The 18,184-nt window shown below is 43.3% G+C and overlaps 1 protein-coding gene across 7 annotated transcripts in view; it reads left to right on the top strand.

Annotated features, from left to right (window-relative positions):
* TANC2 (tetratricopeptide repeat, ankyrin repeat and coiled-coil containing 2) overlaps positions 1-18,184 on the top strand; it is a 280,077-nt gene that overhangs the window by 52,853 nt on the left and 209,040 nt on the right. For 6 of the 7 annotated variants that reach the window (XM_032202934.1, XM_032202941.1, XM_032202940.1 and 3 more), the window contains exons 1-2: positions 7,663-7,730; positions 10,665-10,727. The gene's annotated coding sequence lies outside the window, so the exon portion shown is untranslated. Of the gene's footprint in view, positions 1-7,662; positions 7,731-10,664; positions 10,728-18,184 lie in introns of those variants that run through there. The other variant, XM_032202931.1, reaches the window with a different exon arrangement.

Here is an 18,184-nt window from a genome sequence, read left to right as displayed (position 1 = left end):
TGAGAACCGTGCTTCCGCATGGATCTGACAGTGCTCAGGGTTTACTTTCTGTGGGTTCCCCATCAGGTGGCACGAGGCATGGCAGGCACCGCCAAAGCTCGGTGTGAGCCAGGAGGGAGGAGCTGGCTTGTTTGGGGTCTGAAGGACAGAGTACAGCTGGCTTCCCAGGGTGAGTGCTGTGCTCTGGATGGGGACAGGCAGAGGAGCTCGGTGCGAGCATCTTCTGCATGTCTCCTGGTGGAATTAAGCTTTTAAACCTCTTAACTGATTTTTTATCCAGGTGAAGACCTACGTTTTTGTAATCATAGCAGGTGCTGAGATACCAGCTGCAATTAGCTTCAGTCGTACTGCTCCCATCGCTCTGACTTGACTCACGCTGCATTACAGGTGGGGAGTGACTCCGGTGCTGCAGGCCCCAGCCCTGCGAGCAGCCAGCAGGACAGCGGGTGCTGCAGGTGCAGGGTTGAAAACAAATTTCTGTCTCTTTATAGGCAAGTGCTGAGAGCCTTAAAGAAACGATTCTGCATTTGTCAGGTTCTGCACGGGGCGACGTGCTCCTTAATGGACACAAAAACGGAGTGGGCATGGATGTGAGCAGTCTTGCCGCTGATATACTTGCTCAGGGCAGGAAAAGCAAGGGATGACCAAACAGCTGTGGAAAGGCCTTGCCAGCCTTCTGCTGGTCAGCACCAGAATGAAATGCAGTGTAGGTGTCTCTCCTGCACACGCAGGAAATTAACACCAAGTTTGCAAAGGTAATGATGGGTCGAAGCTGGCCATTACTGCTGGGTAAGACCTGGCAGTTCTGACATCGGTGTGGTGTTGGGCAGCTGTTTAAAAAGAGAGCAGAATGTTAGGGATTAACAGGAAAGCAATAGTGAATAAAAAAGCATCAGAGCCACCTTAGGAGTGTGTGGGATCTTGCAGGCTGCTGCTTGGTCTGCTTGTTTTCTAAGCGCTACTTTAGAGCTGGGGAAGGTGCAGAGCAGGGCGATGAGGATGATGAGACACGGGATGATTTCTGAGGAACAGCGGCTGAGCAGAATGGAACTGCCTAGCAGGGGAAGGAGATGCCTTTTAGAAACAACTGCTTGGAAAAGAAAAAACTCGATGGAAATTTTGGATGAAATGTAGGCAAATAGCATCTCTCAGAACACCTCCCCAGGCGCCCTTAAATCCTCACTGGCACTCGGCCCTTTGAATCACTGCTGGAAACGCAGTGAGTGTCCCACGGCCAGCTGGTGAGTGCGTGCCCACCTTCCTGCCACGGCCGCCTTCCTGGGCGGTGTTGCTGAGGCAGGGAATTGCTTCGCTCGTGGGTTAATTGGGGATTGTGGGTTAATTGGGGATTTATTCGTCAGGCCTGTGATGTTTAAAGGCTAGTGTGTTAAATGAAGATATCCCCTAACCAGGCGATCGAGATTATGAATACCTCCTTAATAGCAGGGTGGCAAGAGGTTCCAAAAGCCAAAGCAGTGTTCATTTTCCTTGCGTGTGTTTATAGAACACCAGAACTTTTTGTGGCAGTTGAGGAAATTCGCCTTCTTTTGGGCTCATGATAAGTACGTTCTTCAGTGGTTTCTGCAGTGCTGTTTGCATTATTTTGCTTAAAAAGCAGTAAACTTTGAAAAATGTGATATCCATGTCTAATTTAGACTTAAGATAATCCAATCTTGCTACAACACTGAATGTTAAACTATTTTGTCTTGTTCAGACTCAATCTTGTTAAAGAAGAAAGACTTCCTGATACGGGTGGTAATACAACAGCAGATGATATTGTGTTTGCTGTAACAGATCTTGATGTCATAAATGTTTTCCTACAGAACTTGCCCGAGGAAATTTCAGGCCATTGTTTCCTAATAAACGTTGTTTCAGAGTGTAATAAAGGTGAATCAGAGGCTGGCTTTGTGCTGCAGCGAGGATGAGGATATGCTGCTTTTTACACCCAGGATGAGAGAAGTGAGGATGTGTTGCAAGAGGGAGCGGTTTCCTCAACCCTGAACCCTGCCAACACTGGAGTTTGGTGGAAGTGGACTGTGTGTACGAGAGATATATGTGTATCTCGATATAATGTGTATATGCTGCTGTAGGATATATCCCCAAACTGAAACTGCTCTGGAAAGAGGAGCTCTGACCCCACGTTAACACATCCCAGTCCTCTTTGCAGGCGCTTGCTGTCAGGGTGGTGGCATGGGGTGGGACGGTGCTGCAGCAGGGAGGAGGAGACGTGGGTAAGGGTAAGGCTTGGGTCTCCCTGCTCACACCAGCAGATCTACCTAACAGCCTGGGAGATCCAACAGTTTGAGGAGGTAGGTAGGGGTTATTTCGCAGCTGAGCTTTTCCCTTCTGTAAGGAATCTCCCGATGCTCACAGACTTGAGAAGGAAACCCACCCAGTTATAGCTTGTTCTTTTGCCAAAAACCAACAGAACCCAATGCTGCCGTACTCAGCTCTTTTGAGTTATCTTCGGCTTTGATGCACAGTTGTCCATACTCTGAGTGTCCGTGCCTGGTGGGTAGAGCATGTCCTGTCCCAAAACAAAGGGCAGCACCCCAACCGCTCCAGCCCTACAGAGACTCCAAGGAGCAGCGGTGCCGTGGCAGTGCTGCCGTCCAGCTGTACGTGGCTCGCTGCAAAGCACAACTGACAGCAGGCAGAAGAGAAGGCAGAAGGGATACCTGATACCCTCTGAGCAGACCGAAGCAAATTTCAGCCAGGTTTTTCAGATGCTTTTGTGCCAGCCTTCTGAAGGGAGTTAAGTACACGTGAGCCAAAGGGAGTGGGTCGTGTGAGCTAATGTGTTTTATTTTGCAACTGGGCAAGGTTTAAGAGGATATTCAATATTCTCAGCTGGCAGGGGGGGCCTTCCCAAGCCGTGGTGACGGGGTAGATTTCAAGAGTCACATAGAGAGTAACTGAGCCATGGGCTTGGGGAATGCCTGCTCACTTTGGTACTGTAACTGTGGCTGGCTGCCTGCTGCTGTTCCTCTTCTCCTGGCCTGCTTTCTTTATGGACCTGTAACAGCCGGCCTCGGGTTAGCCAGGTTCTCCAGTTTAAAAATCTCATTGGGTTTTCAGCTCAAAAACCAGATCTGTAAATCTTCATATCTACATTTTTGCTGCCCATTACAGGATGAAATCAGAAACCCGAGTTCTTAGCTGACAAGGACCAGTAGGAAGCAGAGCTGGTAGATACACCAGTGAATTATTTTGAAGTATACTATACTCTGTAATTTCAAGAGTGCTCATACAATGGATTCATTTATAGCTGCTTGTAGTTTAAACACATTGTCTTAAGTACCCAGGCCTATTTTAAATACCACTTACATACTTCATAAAAGATAAAAGGTATATAAACATGCCCTTTCCTTCAAGTACTTGCTCGTGTGTGCTGCTGTGTGGGTGTGATGCACTAAGCAAGTGCTTTGCCCTAGCAGTTTTAGTGCAGTGTGGAAATTTCCCCTCATTTCTCATTTTGTGGTACTTTAAGGCTAACAGCTTTTGTTTTGTGTTGGAATGAACGAGAACTGCACGCATGGCCAGGTACTGGAGCTTAATTTGGAAGAGTTGATAAGGTGGGAAGTCTTTAAATGTCCTGATATGATGTTATCAAGTAGCTCTCACATCCTCAAACTTGATTTATTTTTTAATACTTCAGTGGTTTTTGCATTGCCTTGTGTTGGAAAGTTTGGAAAAGTGACTTAAAGCAGAACATCCACTATTGCTAAGTCTCATTTTTCCTGCTTGGGATAGACATGGCCAGCTAACAAAGAAATGAAGGCTGAGGGGCACAAAGTAGCACTTACTTTCCCTTTTTGTTGCTGTTTTTAACTCAGAGTTTAAGATATATTCTATGGATTTAGCAGATAAGTAAAAAAAACAAGCCAAAACAAAAAACATAAACAAAAAACAAACATGACCATAAACTGCTGTTCTGTTTTTATGTAAGCATGGTTTGTAATTTGCGAGGTACATTTTTTTCTTTCCAACTTTCCTCTTGTATCCTAGAGTCCAGTCCATGTATGTTAACATTCATACGTCTTAATGTTGTAAGTTATACCAAGTTTAAAAAATGTTTGAAAAAGACCTGTGGCTATACAATCTCTGAGTAATTGACTTTTTTTAGGGACATACACCTCTCATGATGAAGCCTGCTAGTAGGATGGTGGTTTTGTGCCATTCAGCTCTAGGTAATTCTGTCCTCGGACAATTTAAAAACAAATGAATTAAAATTAAATTTTCAAGCTACTTTCCTGTAATATATTTGTTTCAAACAAGCAAAACATGAAACAGAAAACCTAGAATGCCTCATTCAGCGTTGTTATTGCTGATTCCCCCAGTTAAGTGTTCCCAGCCCATGTTTATGTCTCTTGCTTACAGCGCGAGGTTCCAGGCGTTGTGTTGGTGCATGCCCTGCACTCCGTGCATCACGGGGAAAGCATCGCGATGTTCCTTCTCTCAGTAGCTTTGTGCACTGAACGACAGAGCTGGAATTAGGGCAGCAGGGACAGCTCTTAGTGTCGTGTGCGGGAGCAGGAGCAGTTTTTCTGGGCTTTCTGACATGAAGCAGCACATCTGCAGCTCTCATGTGCCGTCTGGGTGGGAGAACCAGGTGGTATTCCCCTGGTAGACGAAGTCCTGTGCACACGTGCATTTTAAACTCAGAAGTCAAAGGAGACCAACCCATGAAACGGAGCACGGTTCCACCAGGAATTACAGCACACCAAGAGGCAGCCAGTGGGCCTGGCCTCCTTCCCCAGCCCCTGCGCTGTGAGGGCTCGGCACGGCCACCCTGGCACGGGCACCGAGCTGCTGGAGTCCTGCGTTGGGTGGCCTGGTGCTGGGGGCACTGCCAGAGTGCCCGGCCTGGTTTCAGTGCAATCCCTGGCAAAACTTCTGGCTGCACCGGGGAGAGCTTTGGGAGGCTCAAAATGACTGCTGTGTCCAGTGGTTTATCAGCGTCCTGCTCTCCGTGGGCTGAGAAGTGCTCACACCTATTAAAATGTCAGATAATTACACTAAGTCGCCTAACCTTGAATAACTCTGGGACGAAAATATTGTCCTTGGTGCGTGCTTCACATAACCTATCATTGCGTGGTCACCTTGGCATGTGTATTGTGAGCGCAGCACCCAAACCAAGTCGTTAATGAACAATGACCAACCTGTAGATAGAGCAGAGGAGGTGAACAAACAGGCTGTAGTTAATGTTATTAAACAGGTTCTGTTAATTAGCGTCTGAAGGCATCAGGAGAGTGAGGGCTTTGCAGCAGTAATAGCTGCAACAAGACAAAGAGAGCTCCTGCCCCAAATCACTGCGCTAGTAGAGATGTTTGTACACGTTGATAAACGTTATTAGGATGCTGAAGAATGGGATACTCCGTTAATAGCTTGGAACTGTTTGTTTGTTAGGCAGGAAATGAAATGGAAGCTCATTATAATTTTCATATAAAACCAAGAGTCTGAGTTGTTAAGATAGCAGAATGTAAATGTAATCCGCATTTAACACCTTTTTTTTTAATTATTTTTTTTTTTTAAGGCACATGAGGTGAGCAGAAAAATCTTAATTTAAAGCATGGGCAATTTTCTGATTTTTTTTTTTTTTTTTCATAATTCTCTTGATGTCTGGACGCTTTCCCACAGTTATTTACAGTGATAATTATGAGGAAACTGTTGCCAACTTAGAATATGGTAGAGTGGATGCTTGCTTAATATTATTGAAAATCAGCCAGGCGGTGTCTAAATACGGACTGAAGTGCTCCGTCGTATGGCTGCGTGCGGCACTCCTGATTTATCAATGGGACACGATCCTGTGCAGCAATTGCGTGTAGTAACGTGATTCAAATGTTATTTCAGAGGAAGAAGTTGAAGTTGTACTCTTCATGGAGATGGAAACGTGACACTTGTTTTCCAGACGAGTCCCTGATACAGTTAGGTCAACTCTGCTGCCGTTGCTGTAATTTAAGGAACGTTGCCATTTGCCTCATCTTTGATTTGTTGGGTGGTGGCTGTCATTAAAACAAACACACAAAAAGTACATTTTGTTTAAAAACCGAGTTATGTGACTTTGAGCTGGAATCGAGGCTATTTTTCTGTCGGTATGTGCTTTGTTTCCAACATGTATGTATGTGCAAAGAATTTAAACTGTGATTTTATTTGATTTTAGCATACCATCCAAGCTTACTCAATTTATCAGATGAATACCAGCTGGTGCAACTGACAGCCAAAACTAGAAAAATAACCTCGTTTAAGGATGGAAATCCCTATTCATGAGACCAGTTGAGAGAATTTCTTTCCAGCAGAACGGGTTGAGCAGCATGTTCTGATCATTGGTGTACTGTATGGTTTTCAAAGACAGATGGTCATTGTGTTTAAAGTCTGTGTATTAATGCTCTGTTGATTAAAAAAAAAAAAAAAAAAAAAAAAAGTAGTATGAGTAAGTTGTTAATTTCTCTGGGAAAATATAATTAAACTGCTGAGATCAGGGTACATGTGACCTATTCTACGTTTGTTTTAGAGGCTTCAAATTCAATTAGCTTTGCAAAATTGCCGTGAAATGTTACCTGCTTAAATGCAATGTCTGCATAGATGATGGGGAAAAAGATTGCTTTGTTTGCTCTAGGATGAACAGAAAATTAGTCTTACGTTTCATCCTGTTGGAAGCTTGCTCAGTAGTGATGTTAAATATTTAAAAATATACAGTGGATGGCATTTATATCCACATAACAAACTTCTTAAACTTGTTTCTCTGAAATCAAACCTTTCATGGCTTTAGTCAAGCAGCTACGGAAGGCTGCTTTTTGCTCGTTATCTCTAATCTTTAAGTCATCCTCCTCTTGTGGATTTAGCTTGAAAGGAAGCCGTTGCAGCTGGAACCTGCATGGTTGTATCCCAACGCATTCATTCCTTGTCAGGTCCTTGTCTCGTGGACTGGAGCAACAGGAGGGTGCTTGATTTTGTCAACTAAAAGTCTTGAAAATCTTGAGATTTTTCATAAACTCACCTCCCAACCTGTCCCCATCATTTTTTTGTTAACTGGAAGCCCTCCTGTTGGGCACTGGGGCCACTTGGCTTTTATTTCATCCTTTTGTTTGGTGCACTTGTGCATTAGAAATGCCTAGAAATCGAGTTAACATACGATCACGTACCTGTATGTGTAGCAAGATTAGAAAAGCTGTCTGTTAGGGACTGATTTGAAGCTAGATGCTGGAACACGTGGTGACTGTGGGTCTTTGCTGTTTTACACCCTGCTTGTTCTTCAGTGTGCTCTTCTGCAGAAGGACTTAGAGCAGTTATTGCTTACACAGGTGTAGCCCAGAAAGTATCAGGGACTGTAAGGCTGCAGATGGGCTGCTTTGTGCTTGAATTATTTAATTATCTCATCCACTTCGCTTGCTAAACCTTGATCCTTGTATTCCTTAGCTTTTTGGTTACTCGGCTTTGCGATGTTTTAATAGTGTTTCCTTGTATTCCGGGCTTGGAAAGTACGTAATGTCCTTTCATTCAGCCCTGTAGGAGCAGCTCTGTTCACAAGGCGTTCATTCAGAAATTGTCTGAATCAGTGAAAAGGTCCCGGATGCAGAGAATGATCAGAACTGCTTCAAAGGGAGGATTGCTGTGATCCCGGATGAAGTGGCATAAAGCAGTGGATGTACTGGAGCACAGCTGGGGAAGCGTCGGGGCATCGGTGCTGCTCGGGGCTCGCGGTGGTTCAAAGGATCAGAACTCAACAGGTGGATGCCGTCGGTGGGCGAAGCAGGTTTTGGGGGTGTTTTGTGTCTTAGAACAGCTTTGTGAGCGTGTGTACGTTGTCTGTGTTGGTCCTCACAGCAATTACTTGATTCTGTGAGCAAAAAGCACTCCTTAGAAGGATTTTTTGGCATTGTGGAACTCAGAATATTCCTACCGTAGGTATATATTGATATAGCTGTGACATACCGTGAATCTGGTATATTTTGCAATGTGACCTATCATGGGTTATATTACAAATCTGCAAACTTCGATGGCAGTTGGAAAGCACTGCTGTCAGCCAGCTACCCCTGCCTGGTTTCTAGCTGCAGAAATCCCAGTTGGCAGTAAGGGGCTGCTGCGTGGATGGCCAAAGGCAGGGTGAGTGTGAGCAGTGAAGGTCTGGGGTAGGTGGGATGGTGCCGGGCTCTTGGTGCCCTGTCCTGCAGATCCCCCCTGCTGCCTGTGGGGAGCACAGCAGTCATGGAAGAGCAGACAGCAGTCATTTATGTCGGGTGTGGGTGAGTAAGAGTTAAGTAGGACTGCTGCCATCTCTGCTGAGCCTAAGAGAACTGGCTTGGTGAAGCTGCACCAATGTAATAATCAAAAAAATCAGTTCTCTTATATTATGACTTGCAGCTGTAGCACAGGACACGGGTTTTAAACCCCCAAACTCCTAGAATATTTGGAGAAATCCAGACCATGTTGTTTGATTGAGACGTGCCATCGGTGTGATTTATGTCTATAACCAAGAAGGGATAATTCTAAAATTGATTTTTTTGCCTATAACTGTATATTGCTCCCCAAATGTATTTGTTGTGATACAACATGTCAGAATTTATAACTTTCATGCAGTTAAATAGCAGAATTTACAAATATAATTAGAGGGTTAAAGGCATTAAAAGAATAAAAGCACTTTAATGACATTCAGTTTTTATTGACAACCCACTAATATCTGCTGCATTCACATCGAGATTTCTAATGTAATAATACGAGCAGATGAAAGCTCGGCTATTTAAAAGCTCAGTGCAGAGCATATTCATCACAGACGCTCCGTGAATGCAGATGGAAAGTTACCGAGCAGATTACGGGCAGTCAGCACTCATCTGCGGCTTACGCTGCACAAGCCATGTTCTGCTCTTTGTTTTTACAGGGGATCACACGAAGAGAGAGGAGTTAAGAAGATAGGTGGCAGCAAACCGAAATGCTTTTATTAGTTATTCCAAGCCTCTCTGCATGTTTTCAGCTTTCTAGAAATGGTAACGTCACTGCTGTGGAAGGGAGAAGTTTCTCTCCGCGCACTCACTGCGAGTCTTTTCCAGTCCCTGTTCTTGACCAGTTAAAAGAATTGTGAAAAATGGAAATCTATTTTTTTTTTCTTTTAAGATCCTTCCTCTTTTATTTCTCATGGCCCCAAGGAATAGAGCATTTTTTGTGAGGCAACATCTAATAAAAATATGTCTTGATTTGAACGTGTTTGAGTTTGGCCTCCATAAGGGCTCAGTTAAAACAAGTTCTGTAACTGCGGAACTTATTTTCCATTTATCTGCTGTGTACAGTTCAACACTCAGGGCTTTTTAGCTGGGTTTTCCTATTTTCCTAACAGCGCATTTCCTACAGAACATGGTTGCTCGGCTGGGAGGACCCAGCAAAGGATCCTGAAGGGTGAACACAACTGTGCAGCGTGGCGGAGGGCTGGGCATTTGCCAAAGGAGCTCCCGGTTCCCTACCTGCATTTTTTACCCTGTCCCATGGAGGAAGGGTTAAAACCACCTTAGTCTTGAAGCTGTCAACACGTCACAGTGTTCTGGCACTTGCAGAGGTTGCAGATCTCCCTCCCTGCTGTGACACGACTTATTTTCGGTGCTGTGGGACGAGAGCAGCATTTGCATGTTCTCCTTGCCTGACTGACTGAAGCAGCCACAATCCTGCTGAAAGCTGTGTGCTGCTTGCTATTTTTCCACGGAAGTGAAAACTTGAAAGCAGAGAGGTAATTGGCAACCCTGAGAAATAAGGTAGAGTCGCTTCATGAATTTATGGAGTGTCTGAGAGCTTTATGTACAAAATTATTCATAGAAGACCATCTAAGAAGTTCCTCCTGAGCTTCTGGAGAGCAGTGCAAACCCCAAGTTAAGCTGGCGATTTACTTTACTTTACTTCTTGCAGTAGAAGTAAAAAATAGTGAAGTGGTCAAATATTATTCTCTGCTTTACAACATGCAAACTTGAGGTGGTCTCAGTTTATTTTGCTTTTGTCGTTTTGCTTTGTTTTCCTTCATTTGTCAAACAAGATTTTCATAGACTAGATTGATGAAGCATGTAATGTGATATTGTCAGCACACAGGGACACCCATGGCAGTACCGAAGTAGGTGCTCTGGTCTTTTTCAGTGAGCAGTAAAATACATTCATTGTGGCTCTCTGCTGGTGAGCTTGGCCTTTGTACGTGGAGACAGAGCAAAGGGCTGAGCACCCGGCTCTTGATTTAGTGCTGAACACCTTCGTGGGAGTTGTGTTTATGTAAGGATTCAGCTGAAAAAAAAACTAAGAACGGGTTGTAGGATTTTAGCAGAAAGGCTCGATGGCTTGGAGGAGAAATACTGGAAAGCAGCGCTACCCCCTAGATGTTATACACTACGCGATGGGTATGAAAGGAACACGTGGTCTGATTTGCTTCTCTTATTTGAATGGAGCTGAGAGGGAAGAGTCAAGCGACCGAATGAGTATTGATTAACAGCGATCTGGAAGTGTGAACGTGAGCTCTCGAATGGTGTTGGTGCAGAGTGGAGGCTGATAGCTTACACAGTAACGCTCCGGGAGGAGCTGCGGGTTTATTCCTTGGATGAGATTCCTCCAGTTTAGCTTGTACAGCTAGACAGCACGGGGCGCGGTAGCGAGTTGAGAAGGTGCTACTAAATCATGTTGGTTTTTGTGTCTTGCAGGACTTCCGCTGCATGGAGGAAGACGCTTTTCACTAGAGATTTAACTTGCTTAAAGATATCAAGGTAGGAGATTTTTTTTCCCCTCTACATTTTCTTTACAGTAGCTGTTTAAATAGAATGGAAGTTGTGCTCTGTCCTGGTTTGTTTGTCAGCCTTTGCATTGAGCATGGGCACTGTCTACCTATGTCAGTTTTATCCATTTTTTAACCTGATTGTTTCTGTGGCTAGAGAAAAAGATGTAATAGCTTTCACGTAGTCATGGTTGATCATTCTCTGTATTTTCCTGCTGGAAATAATCAGCAGGAAAACAGTGATGTAATAAAAAATATTTATATAGGGTTCTATGCAATTTGTTTTTTTGAGATTATATATGTATATAAAAACTCATTCTAACTGCTTATTAAAACAGTTTATGCTTTTATTGTGAACAGGATGTATAATAGTGACACAGCCTTCTACATTAAAAAAAAAATAATTCTGTTTTAATTTTTCAAGTTGTTTTTTCATTTGTAAAATCCAGAACCTTCAGTGTTCTGAGAAAGTTTTCAGGGCTTGCTAGTGGATTGAACTTCGGTCCCATATTGAATATTCTTGAAACTTGAGCAAGTTTGCAGCAGGTCTGTAGGTCTGTATTTCAGTGTTCTAGATCATTTAAAAATGAAGAAAATCATTCAAATTTCCTTTAATCTCTCAAAATAGCCTGGTGCTGTAACATTGCCTGCCATGTCATACACTGCCTACTTTTTGTTTTCATTTTCTGTCCTGCCATTGTATCTTCCAATTTAACGTAGGAGCATCTCAAAAGGGGCATGCCCTGTGCAGCTGTTTTTTGAGCAACAGCAAGACTTTTTGGCTACTCTGTGTCACAGCTAAAAGTTGAAGTTCCCGTGGTTGCTGCTGGAGCCCTCTGCACTTCTTTGGCCTTCTGGTGGTTTGGGGTGGAATCAGGATGGTTGGTCCTGGCACAGCGAGGCTTGTTGATGCCAGCTGTAGGAAGTGCCCTGAAATTTCTTCCAGTGTCTTGGTTTCCAGAGGCAGGCAGTTTAACTAGACTTGACTTTGGCAAAACGGTTCCAAGTTTTGTTTCAGCTTAAATCCCTAGCTCATGGTTTTTGAGGAAGGCGCGATTGATACGCTGATATGATTTGCAACCAAAACAGTAATTTTAAGTGTTACAGGCAACACAGAAGAGATTAAAACCACCGAACACGAGTTGATGAAAGTCAAGTAATCATATTTGAAACTTTTCCTCAGTATCGGTTTTCTCAGAGGTGGTATAACTGACATTGTATACGGAGAGCGTTAGTGTCCCTTATGAATTCAGTCCGTATCATTTTGTATAACCTGGTTTCTAATTCTAGATTGATGATAAAGCCCCGTTCAAAATTAAATTTCCTGAATTTCAAGGTCACTACATTTCCATATTCCACAAAGAACGGTTCTGACTTTTGGCTTCCTTCTAGTGAGTAACTGCGTTGTTTCAGTAGTGTTTCCGATCTCATTTTAAATAGCTATCTAGTTTTTCTCCTGTTAAACCCGAACACTTAAAGATACTGGTGGAGATTTTGTTTTTTTCCTCAGCAAATACAAGCCCTGAATGACAAGATCGGGTTGCAAAGTGCTTGTTGGTATTCTGTGATCAGCCAGCTTATCCTACTGGGGTCAGGGTGGTTTGGGAAAGTTGGGGTTAGCTAGATTCTGAGTAAACCATCAGCTGTCTAGCAGTGGCAGCTCTCTGTTAGCAGGCATGCTTTTATTTGCCATCCTTCTTACTAGAAGCATAGATTTTTGACAAAATAAGAGAGAAATGTCGTGCTGTTAATGAGGACAGGGGACTCAAGCCCACGCAGAGCACATCCGCAGGTAAGCGCACCTTTTGGGTGGTCTCCTCCTGCTGTGCCTCATGCTCCAGAAGCAAACAGCTGCCTCCATCTAGCATGGGTCTAGCAGGGTACCAGAGCGAGCTGCTACCCAGAAGAGGTTGGGTGGGTGTTTGTAATGCTCTTGTCTCATGGCTCGTGCTCTACCTGTATCCAGGTCAGCAGTGACGATAAACACCACAGGCTTGAAGTGAAGGTAATCACCATGGGCTCATCAAGAACTATGTTTGGCCTCATTCATCCTAGGGCTGTTGTTGGGAACTCAGCGTACATGGGAACTTGTTTGTGGTGTTCTCGGAATTCCTTTCGGCTCCAGCATTGAAGGCTTCTTTATTTTGCAAAAATGAGAGCAGGGATTGAAGCTGACTCCTGCTTCCTCACGTTGAACTGCAGCACGCTTGCCCAACAGTGTGGATCCTCTTGGTTGTGTTTATGGATCTGAACTCGTCAAGGATAGCTGGAGAAGCAAAGGCATCGAGCATATCTAGCTGCACACAGGAGGAAGGGCCACGGCAAGTGCAGGAGTGTTGGAGTTATGGGGGCTGCTGGTAGGCCCTCGGGGAGGTGTAGGTGAGAGATCTCCAAGAATTCTGATGGGGAAGGGCTGGAGGTCATGGCCCTCAACTCGCTTGCCCTCATCACAACGATTAATGTTCGGGCTTTCCCGAGGAAAAGTGAAATTATTGATTCTTGGTCATATTCAGTTGTCCTAAATTCTTTTACAGGACTTTGTCCAATAAATTCTGTATTGCTTAAAAACCTGTGGCTGGTAGGTTTTGGTCTAATTATTTTTCTTTTTGTTTTCCTTTTTTCCGACCAGTCCTGGAAGTTCTCAACATATTTTGCTAGATTCCCACAAGAAAATTTTTATTCTTAAAGACCCTGGAAGTATTTCATACCAAATTTCTGCTCCTGTTTTCTTAACCATACACGGACCAGTCTTAGAAGTACACAGCTCTTTGACTTCGAAGAGATAAGCAGCTCTTCGCACTCCTCTTGCAAGTCGGAGCTGTTGTGTGAGGCAGGGACTTCAACACATCTGATTGTCAGGACGTTTGTGGAGCTCCTGACATAGCTCAGCGCTCAGTTAGGGCGTACGGCAGCCCGGCCTGGGCTCAGTGTGCTCTTGGGGCTGGCAGCCCTGGAGATAGGCTGTCTCTCAAAACATTCTCTTGAATTTCAGGGCAATTTGAAAGAAGAGGGTAGCTTAAACTTTGAATAATTTATTTGAGGAGCATGGAAAGTTTCAGCCTAGCAGCTGTTAGAAGGGAGCGTGGAACAGATTTCTGTATACAATGTGTGTTACACAGGGAATAAATGCTTGAAAGGCTGACTGGCTTTGTGGTGTGCGTTTTCCTTTTATTTTTCAATTTCTTTCATCTTGTGATAATTAGCTTTAGAAATCTGTCACTTTTTTAAAGAAAGGCCTTGATACCTGCTCCTTCTTGAAGTTGGAATGCTCTGAGGAAACAGTTCACAAATTTGTGAAAGCTTGGATTTTTTTTTTTTGTTCACAAAATGTTAAGTTAGTGTTTACATGTTGTTAAATCCTGAAAACTAATATTCAGAAAGAGTCTTGGTGTCTTAAAATACTCTTCTTATTATACACGCTTCTTAATTTCTAATATCACAAGTTCAGCTTTTCTTGTGACATGAGGTAGTCTGGTGCTACCGGGGGCTTCTAGAATGGAGTGGTTTAAGTGGTTTATGGGTTGTAACGGAGTGTTTGTTTTATGAAGCTTTGTTTCATCTTTGATGATCTCTTTGATCTCTTTCTATTCCAATAAAAATGAAGTGGGAAGAAACGCTTGCCTTCTGATGTACGTCAGAGTGCTCTCGGTGTTAGTGTTTGGGTGGGACTCCACCACTTTATGATATTGTAGTACTGCATCCACAGGCTGGCAACGCGTTGTGTGGAAACAGGGTGGCACGAGATTTCGTGATTACGAGATTTATCTTATGCCCTTTTTAATTTTGGAAGTGGTTGTCATTGATAGAGGTACTGGTTTCCCATTGAAAATGCTTCTGGGTAGAAGTTTGCAAATGCTTTTTTTCCCTATCTATATGCATGAGTAAAAATATTCTGAACTTTTGACAAGATAGCGTTCATCAACTTTTGAAGAATATTGTGAAGGTTTTGGGAGTGAATTCTGCCTTTGAAATTTTCTGCAGTATGTGCTGGTGTTTGGGGCAGGAAGAACTTGCTTTGATATGGAAATTCCATTTCCAATGGACAATGACTTTCCCTCAGAGATACCACCCAAAGCATGAAGTATTTTTTGCAGGCTGTCTACAAACTGCCTTAAAATGAAGAAAACAAAGAAATAGACCTTAGTCATCTGGGAGGATTTACTGACAGTGCAGAATTGTTCAAGTTTAACATTTGGGGTAAAGATGCAGCTTTCAGCATTCAGTTTGCCTCTCTGCTCCCTTGCCTTTGTTTTTTCTTTTCTCTTTGTGCCTTACACTAAAACTTCCTGGTTCTCCAGAAACTCTGTGTACTTAATTGAAACCTAGCTTTGTTAGAAAACAAAACAACATGTGGCAGAGTCTCTTTAAAAAAAAAAAAAAAAGCTACTTTTGTTAAGTACCATTGTTGCTATGAAACAAGGTTCATAGGGCTAATACCTTCTTACTTACCTGCTGATACCATGTGGAGACTTCTGGTGCACATCTGCACTGCATCTGATAGAGAAAGTTACAGGTAGGGCCAATGACAAGTAAAATGTTGTAGCCCTTGGTCGCCTGGCTTGAAGACAGGAGCTCCCCTGGCACTGGGAGGAGTGTAAGAGATCCCCAGCTCAGCTCGGGGAGCAGCATCCTCCGTCTTCAGCTTGTGCTGACCCAGCTGCAGGGACTGGAGAAGAGAATTAACCTGGGCTGTAAGGTGCATCGAGTTCACTGGGGTATGGAGAAGGGCCTGATCCAGCTCCTCCTAATACTGTAAGGCCATTTGCTGGGTAATCCTAATTCCATGAACTAGTATGACCAACAGAATTTTTAATTGAGTCGTTGTTCGTATTATTTCTGGATTAGTATTAGCTAAGCAAAGGAAGAGCTGTGGCCATACTTACTTGAAGGTGCAAAATAACATGGTTGTGCATGCAAAATAAAAACAGGAGTTGTTTTTGGTGACCTGACCATTCTATTACTGTATATAGTGAAAACCTTGACTAATCAGGGTATAAATTCAGTGGGTATTTAGGCTTGGAATCCAACATTGTCTGTAAGGCACAGTGAGAAGCCACATCAGGAGTTGATGCTAAACTGAGCGTACTGCCAAAAGGCCTTGCTTGCCATCTCCCACCCACAAGGGTCACCAAAGATCTAGTGGTCTTCTGAGGCTTCAAGGTGAACTCTGAGTATGTGGAATTAGTCCTTAAGGCACCCCGGGGCTGGTAACTCGGGGTCATAGTGCAAGACATCACTTCTTTCTGTAGCACGTGGTTCTTCTGAGCAAATTCATGGAGCCCCCACACATACCCTGGGCAGACACTTAATCCAGTCTCGTTGGCAGTTTTGTCATGTGAAGGCTGCAGGTAAACATCGTTAGCACACTGTCACCCCCACCTTTGGCATTGTTCAGGCTCAGTCCTGTTGGCTCCTTCAGCATAATTAGGTTAATTAAGTTATTCCTCAGCGCTCCTGGCACACCTCCACTCATTTCTGGTCTGTGCAGAAGCCTACCTGGGGATAGGCCCTACGCCTCCTCAATCTGTAGGAGCTTTGAAGTTTGGGGCTGTCCACTGTTAGTACAAGAATTGTGAAGGTGAGTTGTCCTACCAGATCTAGGTGGGATTTCAAATGGATACCCGGAGAGCTGTCTTTTATATTAAAAGAGAAAAAAAAATACCTGTACTCTTCTTTAGGGGGATTTTAGTAGGGCATTTCTATTCTACCTAGGTCACAGAATGGCCAGGATGCTTCCTGGTGTCCGTGTGAAACCTTGTGCCCCAGTTTGTGCCCAGTGCCTCTTGTCCTAGCACTGGGTGCCACTGGAAAGAGAATTGCACCTTCCCTTCAGGTGTTGCAAAAAATCAATAACATCCTTTCTACATTCATCAGCTCTCCTTGTAAAAATGTTCTTTGGTCATAAGAAAAAAACTATAAACATAAGAATTTTGTCTTAAAGTTTTTGCTGCTGACTTGCTATATTTTGCCTTTTTCACATCCTCCTTTAACACATAAATTTTTCTGTGGTACATTTAGAATTAATCTAAAATCATTTTCAGACTTGAGCAGTTCCTCAGCTAGTAGCAGGAGGTGTTTACTGCCTTCTTGTTGTCTTGCTCAAAGCCGAGATAAATACATTGGGATTAGTGGGATGTTGGAGGGATTATAATATTACCATGTTCCAAAATAAATAACACTTTGAGTTCAGTTGCATTCTCTTTACATTTGATGTCTACGTCATATTTTATCCTTCTGATGGTGCAAAGAGTGTGGCATATGAAAAAGTGTATTAATAAGGGTGATACAAACCCAGAGGCTTTCTGCCTATGCTGTGAGCTGGAACAGAACAGCCAGCTACAGAATTAAATGAGCAGAATCCAGATTGAAGACAATTGTGTTTGTGGCCAGACAATCTTTTTTCTGTAGTCCTGTAACAGTAGGATACTTGGAAGAGGGGCTTAGGCTTTGTTTGGGAGCCCTGGGAATAAGCCCAAATACTAGGTCTTTGTGCTCTTATGTCATTGTGCAAGGCTTCGGAAAGAAGCCAGGCAATATTTAAGCAATTAATAGATGCAAAGGAAATACTGGTACTGTATCCTCACTAATAATACTCACACGCAGACACCAAAATCTGCCGTTAAATGTCAGTATCTCCCAGTAAGTGAACAGGTCACATTAAAGGGACTTCCAGTGGCTTTAAATGCGTGTACAAAGCTTTTTGCATTAGGTATTAGGGATTGCTCTATGGGTATACTTCAGAATATTAGATAACAGTGAAGTAAGTTGAGGTAGCATTTACTGAGCATCCTCCAAAATGGAGGATTTACATTGTTAAAGAGAAGATCATGATAGATTTCTATGAGATGAATGCATTACATTTGAAGTATGGAATACTGTATATACAATGGAAGCAAAGTTGAGTTTTATTGTATGTGCTGATCAAAGACTCTTTACTATTCTTTTGGTCTAGTTTGGAGCTGCTTTTCGTGTTGTTTTGACGCTTTACCTACTTTAATAAGAGGATGTTCCACTAGAGCAAGCTGTCAGTGTGTCTGGTGAACCCCAAAGCTCATTCTTTTATCTTCAGCAGCACAGAGACTACTTTTTTGTTTGTTTGAGATGTACATAGCAAGAAAAATACATGGATAATGTTTGCTTGATTTTTTTTTTTATCAGTTAGCTTTGGTTTGAGTTGCTTTCCTCCTCATGACAATTTATTCAATTCTGAGGAGAATCTGACAGTCAACTAGCCTGGGAGCTAAAGACAGTATCTTCAGCAAGTTGTTGTTAGCAAGGCTGACTTTTTCAACACTGTGAAAGGTAGCAGCTCTTCCCAGCAGGTTTGGCCTTAATAGTAATGGGAAATGGAGGCAGAGTTGGCTAAATGCTATATTTTTCTGAACTTAGAGTGAGGATAATTTGCTTAAACCCTCTGACAATGTAAGCAGGTCTTGCTAGCAGTGCAGA

This window comes from Aythya fuligula, chromosome 24, assembly GCF_009819795.1.
Source record: "Aythya fuligula isolate bAytFul2 chromosome 24, bAytFul2.pri, whole genome shotgun sequence".
In the NCBI taxonomy this organism is placed as follows: domain Eukaryota; kingdom Metazoa; phylum Chordata; class Aves; order Anseriformes; family Anatidae; genus Aythya; species Aythya fuligula.
The sequence above is the reverse complement of the archived record's forward strand: the minus strand, read 5'-3'. Positions and strand labels throughout refer to the sequence as shown.